The following is a 9,525-nucleotide window of genomic DNA, read 5'->3' as shown; positions in this document are numbered from 1 at the left end:
TCAATGACATAGACACAAGTGGCAATTTTACCAAAAAAATTTTAAGTCCGAAATGGGCAAGAAAATGGGAGAGTTTCAGATCCATTTCTTGGGTGAATTCAAATCTGCTATTATATCTACTCCATGCATGAAAAAAAACAGCAGAAAATGATTCCCGCCTGTGGGGGGAAGGTGCAGGGCTTATATCACCCGAGCATTGGCTGAAAGCAGCAGAAGGTATCATTGCACATGTGCAGGTTGTTAGAAGCACAGACCTGTCACTCAGTCCACGGGACCCTCAGCTTGCCGCCATGGCCTCCACAAAGCACCCATCCCTTGAGATTGGCTTCCTCACCCTCCTGCCCCAGTGGCCAACCTCTCTCCATCCCCATACCAATCTCTGGTGCAGAGTGTGCAGTGGGTCTCCACCCAAAAGACCCCCACAACCAACCAGCCGCCCCTGGCCTGGCACCCTCAGTAGGCTGGCCCCTGAGGCCCCGCACCCTTGGCACTGCCCCATTCCTAGAGGGCAGTGCCAGGCTGGCATTGCCAGGATGTCAGGTTAACACTTCCCAAGGAGCACTGTCTCCTTGTCCCTGACCTCCCCTAGAGACCTCAATGGCCACCTGTCCCACTGGTGAGACCATCGCGACTGGTCCACGTTGTCAGAGACCAGCTGTGATTCTCCCCAGAGAGAACCTCTGCCAGCGAGTTCACACAGGCAAGCGAACCCAGAATATAGTTGTCTTGGACTCATTCATTCAATGCAGAAACAGATTTAAATATATTTAAATAAATTATCCAGCCTCACACCAGAAATGGTCGTGAGACTGATTGCGTTGGATACCTGGTGCTGGTAACATTGCGAGACGCAAGAAATCAAGCCTGAGCTTGATTTCTCACCTCTCGTGCAAACTTACTGGGTCACCCTGCCCAACAGGCAGATTGCCCTCCCCCTCCCGCCTCAAAAACCTTCCACTGTGACTGAGATTATTGGAGCATTGTTTCCAAATTTGCTGATGATACAAATTAGGCTTGGGTCAGAATATAAGCTCTGAGGAGGATGCAAAAAATTTGCGATAGAAACCTTACACTTATAGACTAGGCAACAAGATGGTAGGTGGAGTTTAATATAAGGGAGTTTGAGTTTACTTGGTTTGGTAATAAGAATAGAAAAACAGTACTTTTTTAAATGTATTTTTTTTAAAGGTTGATGTTCAGATTGACTGAAGTGCACTGCAGATATAGCAAGCAATTAGGAAAGATAATGATGGCCCTTTTAAAAAGGCAGTTTGGGTACAAGAATAATAAAGTATTGCTGCAATTATTTAGGGCTTTAGTGAGAGCACAATGGTATGCAGTTTGTCTCTGTATCTAAAGAAGAATATGTTTGCTCTGAAGGCATGATTCAATAAAGATTTACTGGATAGATTCCTGGGATGACAGGCTGAGTAACTGGATCCATATTCTCTGGAGTTTATAAGAATGATTACATTGAAACATGTAAGATTATGAAGGAGCTTGGTAGGGTAGACACTGAGAGGTTGTTCCCTTGACTGGGGAATCTTGAACATTGAAGAACAGCCTCTGGATAGGAGATCAATCATTTAGGATTGAGATGTGGAGATTTCTTTCCATGCAGAGGGTTGCAAATCCTCAGAATTGTTAAACTCAGAAGGTTTTGGGTGCTCCATTGTTGAACGTGTTTTTAATTTGTAAGGGAATCAAGTGATATGAGCAGAGAGTACAAAAGTGGAATTAGAGTAGAGGATCAGCCATGATTGTACTTAATGGTGAAGCAGACTTGAGAGGTGGAATAATCTCATTTTTCTCCTATTTCATAAGTTCTTATGTAAGCAAGCCTCTCCTACACCACTAACTTCAAAATCTTGAACAATATGGAATTCTCAGTGCATCCCCAGATAGTCCATATCGACATAATGGCAGCATTTCCAATTAGTGGCGCTGATTTACTGACAAAATTTACACAAAAGAGGCATTAAAACTCCAGAAAGATCACCAAACTTACGGCCAGCATAGATCAAATTTCGACAATCTTTTTTGCTAGTTTTAGAAACCAGTTCGGCCCAGAAAACAGACCATGCTCAGCCAGGCAGAATTAATCATCAATTGACAATTCCATTAATTGCACTAATTTGCAGATTCTAGAGGAGGTTCCAAAAATTAAACTGGATCTTTTGGATACAGTGATACTAAAAGGGTTTTAATAATTTATTTTTAAATGGACTACTACACACCAATATAAGTAGCAAATAATTCTGTCTATTATCTAAAAATAATTTTCTGGTGATTGATAGTGTTATTAAAATTATTTTTTGGTGTGGTAAAGCTATTTGCAGTTGTATTTGTCAACATGAACAAAGTTGCCACAGTTAAATATATCAAGGAATATTTTTGAAAGGATGTTTTAAAAAGTTATGTTTCAAAATGCTGCTTTATGGTTTTCGTTCATGACAGCCGATTTGTAAATGAGTTTTGGCAGAAGCCTGAGAACAAAATTCTTCCCAAAAAGGATGTAATTTTCATCAATTGCATCTAAGATGGAGTCTGTACCCCAAGTTGTTTGGATTCTCCTGGTATAGTGAAATTATTGATCATTGGTGTCCTTAATAAAGATGCATTATTTTAATGAAAATGCATCTCCAAACTATTTTGGGGGGTTACGTTTAAAAGTTCTGAGCTAGCCATTCTTATTGCATTGTGCGTAACTAATATAACAATATTCTTCAAAATGAATTATGTTAACATGCCGTGTGCTTGCAAACAAATGACAGAAGATTTTCCATACACTTTGTCATGAGATGATGCCCTTTAAGAATTCCACTTGCTGTATCGGATAAAAAATGAGCCATTTACTCGTCAGAATTAAATGCCATGAATTATATTGGTGAATTAGGTTCTGATATATGATCAAGATTTAAATGTGGGTTGAAAAATATTACAATGCAAATAGAGACCAGATGTGTAAGAAATGAAATGTGAAATCAATTTGTAAAGAATTCAATATTTGGCACATGATGGTCCATAGATGTCTGACCTTTAGAGAATATATTGGCCGAGATTTTGTAGTAGTATTAATGACAAAGCTATCAGCATTCACTGTCATTACTCCTCTGACGCTGACAGTAACTTCTATGAGTCGTCGCATGTGCAATTAAATGCAGAAATCCAAATGTTGCTGTGAATGAATGAATCAATGCATTATGGACAAGGGAGGAGAAACAAGCTGAACCCCTGAATTCCTTTCTCCTGCTTTCCATGATCAATGTAGCTTTGAAGAGAAAGGGAGGTGTGGTTCTTAGCGCTCAGATGTTTGTGGATTTAACTAAAGAGAATTATTTATTCGCACATTCAACCTGAAGGTCCAATCACTCCCACACAAAGAAGAAAGTTTTAATTCAAGAAATATAGCATAATTTTGCAAATTGTAAACCAAAGGAATAATTCGTAATTCACTTGTAGCGTTAGGAGAAGAACAATCGTTATGGACCCAATAACGATAGGAGGTTTTATCTACTCTTCAATTGTATTTCAGATATGTTCAAATAGCTTAAGTTAGATACATGAATTGTTGCAGAATTACCTTGAAGAGATAAATATTCAGCAGAAATACAATCAGGCACTTGTGTTTTTAATTATAATAAAGACATTTGGCATTTTTTAAATATAAAATACGATTTCTGTACCAATGAGGCTGTCTATAAGTAATTATGAAGTTAAAATCTCAGTTACAGCTCATTTAACAATTTGCAACTTTTTCAAGAGTTTGTACATATAAAAGTGCAAAACAAAAGTTTTTTTCAGTTCAGCTATTTATCTTCAATTGCAGACTACAGGCCTAGCAATGCTATGTATGGAGAAACATTGAATCACTGATGATTATTTCTGGATTGTCAAGTTTAACTGTATGTATCTAGGGGCTCTGGGGGGTAAAAGCTGGGTTGCCCTGTTTTTTGGATCACCACTCATGATTCATGGCCTCCGGCACTCATGAAAATCAAAACCATGCAATTTTCATGCACCCACTTCAGTGGCACATATCTGGGTGCCTAGAATACAATTGGGATCAGTATGTGATTTGCCAGTTTGAGTGACCCTATTGACCTTCTGACTTTTTGGATTTTCTACAGGAAGTATCAAAGTTACCAAAGGAATATAACTGCCTTGTGGCGGCCAAGCATTGATAGCAACATTGTTTTTTAATCCTTGGCCTTTCCTATCATTGTGAAGCACAATTTATCAAGCATCGGGCTATTCATTCAGCAACAGAGAATATGAACTTGGTTTAAACGACCGTGAGACAAGTTCACCATACCTTACTGCTGACTAAAAACCATAGAAAATCTACAGTGCAGAAGGAGGTCATTCAGCCTATTGAATCTGCACTGACTCTCCAAAGGGGCATTCTGCCTCAGCTCTCCCCCCTGTAACCCCATGCATTATTCATGGCTATATCTCTGGACACCCATGGGCAGTTTAGCATGGCTACTTCACCTTACCTGCACATCTTTGGACTGTATTGTTACAATAGGAATGTTGCTCAATACAAGAGAAATCACATCCCTCTTATGGCCTTGGAACACCTCAGCGTGTGTGTGTGTGTGTGTGTGTACATGTGTGTATGCAAATCATTTATTTCATTCTCCATTTGCTTTCTGTGAGAATACTTCTGCATGGTTGGCAGCTCACTTTGCTGATAATGTCACTGCAACTGCATAACTGATTATCCCCTTGTTGGTTTAAATCTGGCACTTAAACATTTGGAATGGGGAAATCCACTGCACAGATATTGCAGGATTTTCATGAATATCTTTCATAGAGGTAAGTGGAAAATGCCCTCGTTTTGCTGCTGAATATGAAATTTGGGCCTGCCAGGGACAGGCACCTTGATGGTTACAGACATTTCACTGAGAGGGAGGTCTAGTTGCAGGTGGTCACCAACGACATGCCATGAAAGCCTGAGAATCCTGAGATACTGATGCTCAAATGTTGAGAAAATGGATCCTTTCTCTGTCTGTAGATCCTATATTAGAGATTTTGCCTCCTTGGAGTTAGATTTCTGCATCCATCCCCTCTGACCTCTGGGGTGACTTGTTGCTGAAGAGAAGTCAACTGTTGTCAATATTGGTGTTTCTTCTCTTCTTGTCCCTCCATCAGAGGTGTAAGGTAGACCTGTATAACCTGCTCCCGTGGCATAGTGAATGCTGGCAGCAATGAAATGCAGCTTAAGGGGGGGTGAAATGGAAGACAGATGAAGTGATTTCCAAGAAGTCAAGCAGTCATCGCACTTTCAGAGAAAAGTTGCTGTGAACAGCATCCTCTCACATGGCTAACGCTGGAGCTCTTCAGTTTCATTCATCAAAGCTGTCACAGCCTGTCAGTTTCACTGAAGAAGCATTTCTTTCTGTGCACTCTCCTCGTTCCCCCTAGTGAACTGGTGACAGGTCAGGAAACTAGTGCTCGAGCTGTTAAAGCCAGTACTAATGGTTAAAAATAGACTTAAATGAATTTCCCAATGATTGCAAGAGTTCCCCATTCACTTTCAATACTACTAAAGGGAAACTTGGAGGGGGATGATTTTGGGATCTCAATACAAGGTTTATTTTTAAGGATTTAACTCTGAACATGCAAACCTGCCTGAGAACTACCGCTCCTGCCACGCCACCCACCCTCCCCACACCGCCCCACCGTCCACATCATCTCTCCACCCCACAGCAGTGTTATTGATGTGTGCTTTGGTAATAAAAGGAATTCTGTTCTAAAGCAATTAAAAATAAACTAGCCTTCTATAATTGCATTTGCGAGTTTGGCTTATTAAGTAAAATAAGTGTCCCTTGTGCTGCTTGGGAAATGAAGCACTGTGGCCAATTTATTAAGATGCAAGATTAGGCATTTTATTATAAATGTGTTGAAATTGAAGGCAGACTGCAGACAACACTAAACTTCAGAATGTGTTTTGAAATGTCACATCCCATAGATTTTACAATTTGTATTGAAAATATTCATCTCTTGCAGATGCAATATATATAGGGATAGAATTGTGATTGGTTTTTGAGAAATTATATCATATTTACACTTTGATCAATCTTCCACCTGAACAGGAGGATCGAATTTATTTAATTAAATGAGGCAGAATTTACTCTCTGCAAAAGAGTGAAATGAATGATGGTTATTATGATTAATTAAGTGAAAATTGTACAACTTCAGGCAAGGGCAACGTGCAGTTGAATGTGAAAATCTCTCTTTACCTTCTTGAAAAGGGCAACTTGTTCTCTGATTCACCATCAAATGCATGGAACGGTGTGAGGCCCCTGTACTTGAATGATAGAAATGAATTAAACTTGCCATAGGAAGTTCAGGCTCATCCATTTCAGCCTAAGTACTCTTCCTAACATTATGGTAAGTCATAAAGATTGACAAAAGGTACTGAAAGTTTATCATTAAATGTGTGGAATCTTATTCCTTCAGCTTTTAAATATTATGATTGGTATTATTCAATATTTAACAAAGTGTTTTGAAGTCTGAAGACATTGAGTGGGCTTTTCCGACCCAGTTCACCATGGGAATAGTTATGGGTGGGACAGAAAGTTTGATGGACCAGCAAAAGGCCTGTTGCCTTCAGGTCAGAATTTGTGATCCTGTGGCAAGCAGGGCTGGAAAGTCTGCCCATTGTCTTTGATTTCTGCTACAAACTCTCCTCACTTGCCACTGACTCCCTGTCTCTCCTTGGCTACTGTCTGAGCCTCAACCACTCTATTCTCAACCTGAGTGCTATATTTGACCCCAAGAATTTTCAACATGTTTGTGCTGTCGGTATGACTGCCTATTTCCACCTGGGTAATGTTGCCTAACTCCACCCTGCCTCTGCTCATCAAAAAATGAAAGCCTAATCCATGTCTTTGTGATCTCCAAGCTTGACAGCCGTAACATAGTCCTGGTTGGCCTATTGCATTCTACCCTCCTTAAACCTGAAGCCATTCAAAATTCTGCTCATACCAAGTTCTGTGAGCATTACCTCTATGCTCACAGACCAACATGGCTCCCAGTTAAGCAACACCTCAATTTTAATATGTACATCCTTGTTTTCAAATCCCTGCATGGCCTTATTTCTCCCTACCTTTGGAATCTCCTCCAGTTCTACTCCCCTACGACATCTATGCAGCTCTGTTTTTTTTCCTCTTCAGCTTCTCCGAATTGTGCCTTCAACTGCCTCAGTGCTCAGTCCTGGAATTCTCTCCCCAAGTCTACCTTCCTCTGTGTCTCACATTCCTCTTTTAAGATGCTTCTGAAAACTTAATTCTTTAACCAAGCTTTAGATCATCAGCTGTAATATCATCTTGTGCAGCTCAGCATCATATTTTGTACTATAAAGTAAAGTTGGTGTCATCCCAGATGATTATGGGCTACTGTCTCCTTTTGAGGGGAAGAGCTGACTGGTGGTGATTTAAATTGAGGATTGCCACAAGTTTGATAAGGCGGGGCCTTCACAAATAACCCCAACTGATATCAGAATTGAACCCATGCTGTTGGCATCGCTCTGCATCACAAATCAGCCAAGTGAGCTAGCTGACCCCTTTTGTTTTATAATGCTTCTGAGAACAGCTTTGGGATTTTGTTCAAAGTGTGTTATAACCGTATGTTGTAATTAGTGGAGAATTAGAAAATTCATAGAAATGAAATTATTAGCAGGAATGTCATATTGCCTCCTTGGCTTGCATTTGTTTGATTTATTATTGTCACGTGTATTGGGATACAGTGAAAAATATTGTTGCATGCTGTACAGTCAAAACGTGCTGTTCATAGAGTACATATGGGAGAAGGAAAAGGGAATATTGTGTTTTAGTTACAGGTAGGGCATAGAGAAAGATCAGCTTAATATATGATAGGACCATTCAAAAGTCTGATGGCAGCAGGGAAAAAGCTGTTCTTGAGTCGGTTAATACGTGATCTCAGACTTTTGTATCTATTTTCTGATGGAAGAAAGTGGAAGAAAGTATATCCGGTGTGCATGAGGTCCTTGATTATGCTGACTGCATTTCCAAGGCAGCGGGAAGTGTAGACAGAGTCAATGGATGGGTGGGTGTTTGTGTGGGCCCTACAATTGCTATGATGACCGAGAACAGACTTGCTGAGAGGTGACAATAGCGGTGGAATTTTTTGAGCACCAAAGGGTTCTTAGGAAAAGTGAACAGTTTCTTTGGCAGAGTTGAAAAGACGGATCTCTGGGCCATGAGTCGTGGGCAGGAGGAGAAGGAGTCTGAGACAGCAGTCCATACTGGTACCTGGGGAACAAGTGCTGTTAAAGGGGAACTGAAACATGCATCAAGTTGTCAGTGACCGAAGAAGTCAATCTAGAGAGCAAGGAATCTCCCCTGATTCAAGAAAACCCAAGTTGCTGGAGATGCCATAGTTGTCTGGATGGCAGGGTAACCTGTGGCTCACATGTTCAAGTGGAACTACAAAAGGTGTATGATGAACTCATCGGCTCAAAACCTATTTCTTTTTGCTTCTCTTCAAGCTGAGTTTAAGCTCAAATCCACTCGGCAAAGAATGGGGATAGGAGGTGAAAGAAAACAATTCAGAATCACGTTCCTATTGTTTAACAAACAAGTTTGCAACACTACCGATTCGAGATCAGCAGCTGAGCTCTCAGTGGTTATTCTGTGCTTTGGAGTGTCAGTCAATGGTCATCCACTTTAAGAGCTTTGTTTCTTTAAGATAAGCTTCCCATGTGTGTTATAGGTTTGGTGGCAGTGAAATAAAGGATCATTGAATTAGAACCTGCATGCATTCAGGGTGCTTATCCTTGTGTTACATGATGGCCAGGATTTTATAGCATCTGCTGTGATGAGGACATAAGATCCTGGACTATACATTTTACTTTTGCTAACCCTTTTTCTCTCTTCATGCAATGTTTCATTCCCTCACTATCTGTGACTGATTTGGCACTGAATTCTTTACTTTAACAGTGATTGCACTGCAATATCCACTGATGATGATATTTCACTCTATCGGAGACCATGAATTATCATTAAAAAAATTGATTCACTAATGTCCTTCACAAAGACAAATATGCTTTATTTACTTGGTTTAGCCTACATGTGATTTCCGACCCACAATTCTGTGATTGATTCCTAACTGTGCACTGAAATGGCCCAGCTAGCCATTCAGTTGTATCAAATTGCTTAAAAAATGCTAGAAGGAGAATAAAACCAGATGGACCATTTGGCATCAACCTAGCAATCTGGCATGTTTAAAAATAGTCATCCCTGTAAAGTCCTCCCCACTAACATCTGGGGACTTATGCCAAAACTGGGAGAGCTGTCTTGCAGACTAGTCATGCAACAACCTGGCATTGCCATTCTCACAAAATCATCTCTATCAGCCAGCACCCCAGACTTCAGTATCGTTAGCCTTGCAAAGGTCCACCAGAAGCAAAGTATCACAGAATCCCATATAGGCCATCCGGCCCATCGAACCTGCACTGACCACAATCCCACCCAGGCATTATCTCCATAACCTTAT

Source organism: Carcharhinus amblyrhynchos, chromosome 4 (assembly GCF_965287045.1).
Source record: "Carcharhinus amblyrhynchos chromosome 4, sCarAmb.v2.hapA, whole genome shotgun sequence".
In the NCBI taxonomy this organism is placed as follows: Eukaryota; Metazoa; Chordata; class Chondrichthyes; order Carcharhiniformes; family Carcharhinidae; genus Carcharhinus; species Carcharhinus amblyrhynchos.
This window is presented reverse-complemented; position numbering follows the sequence as displayed.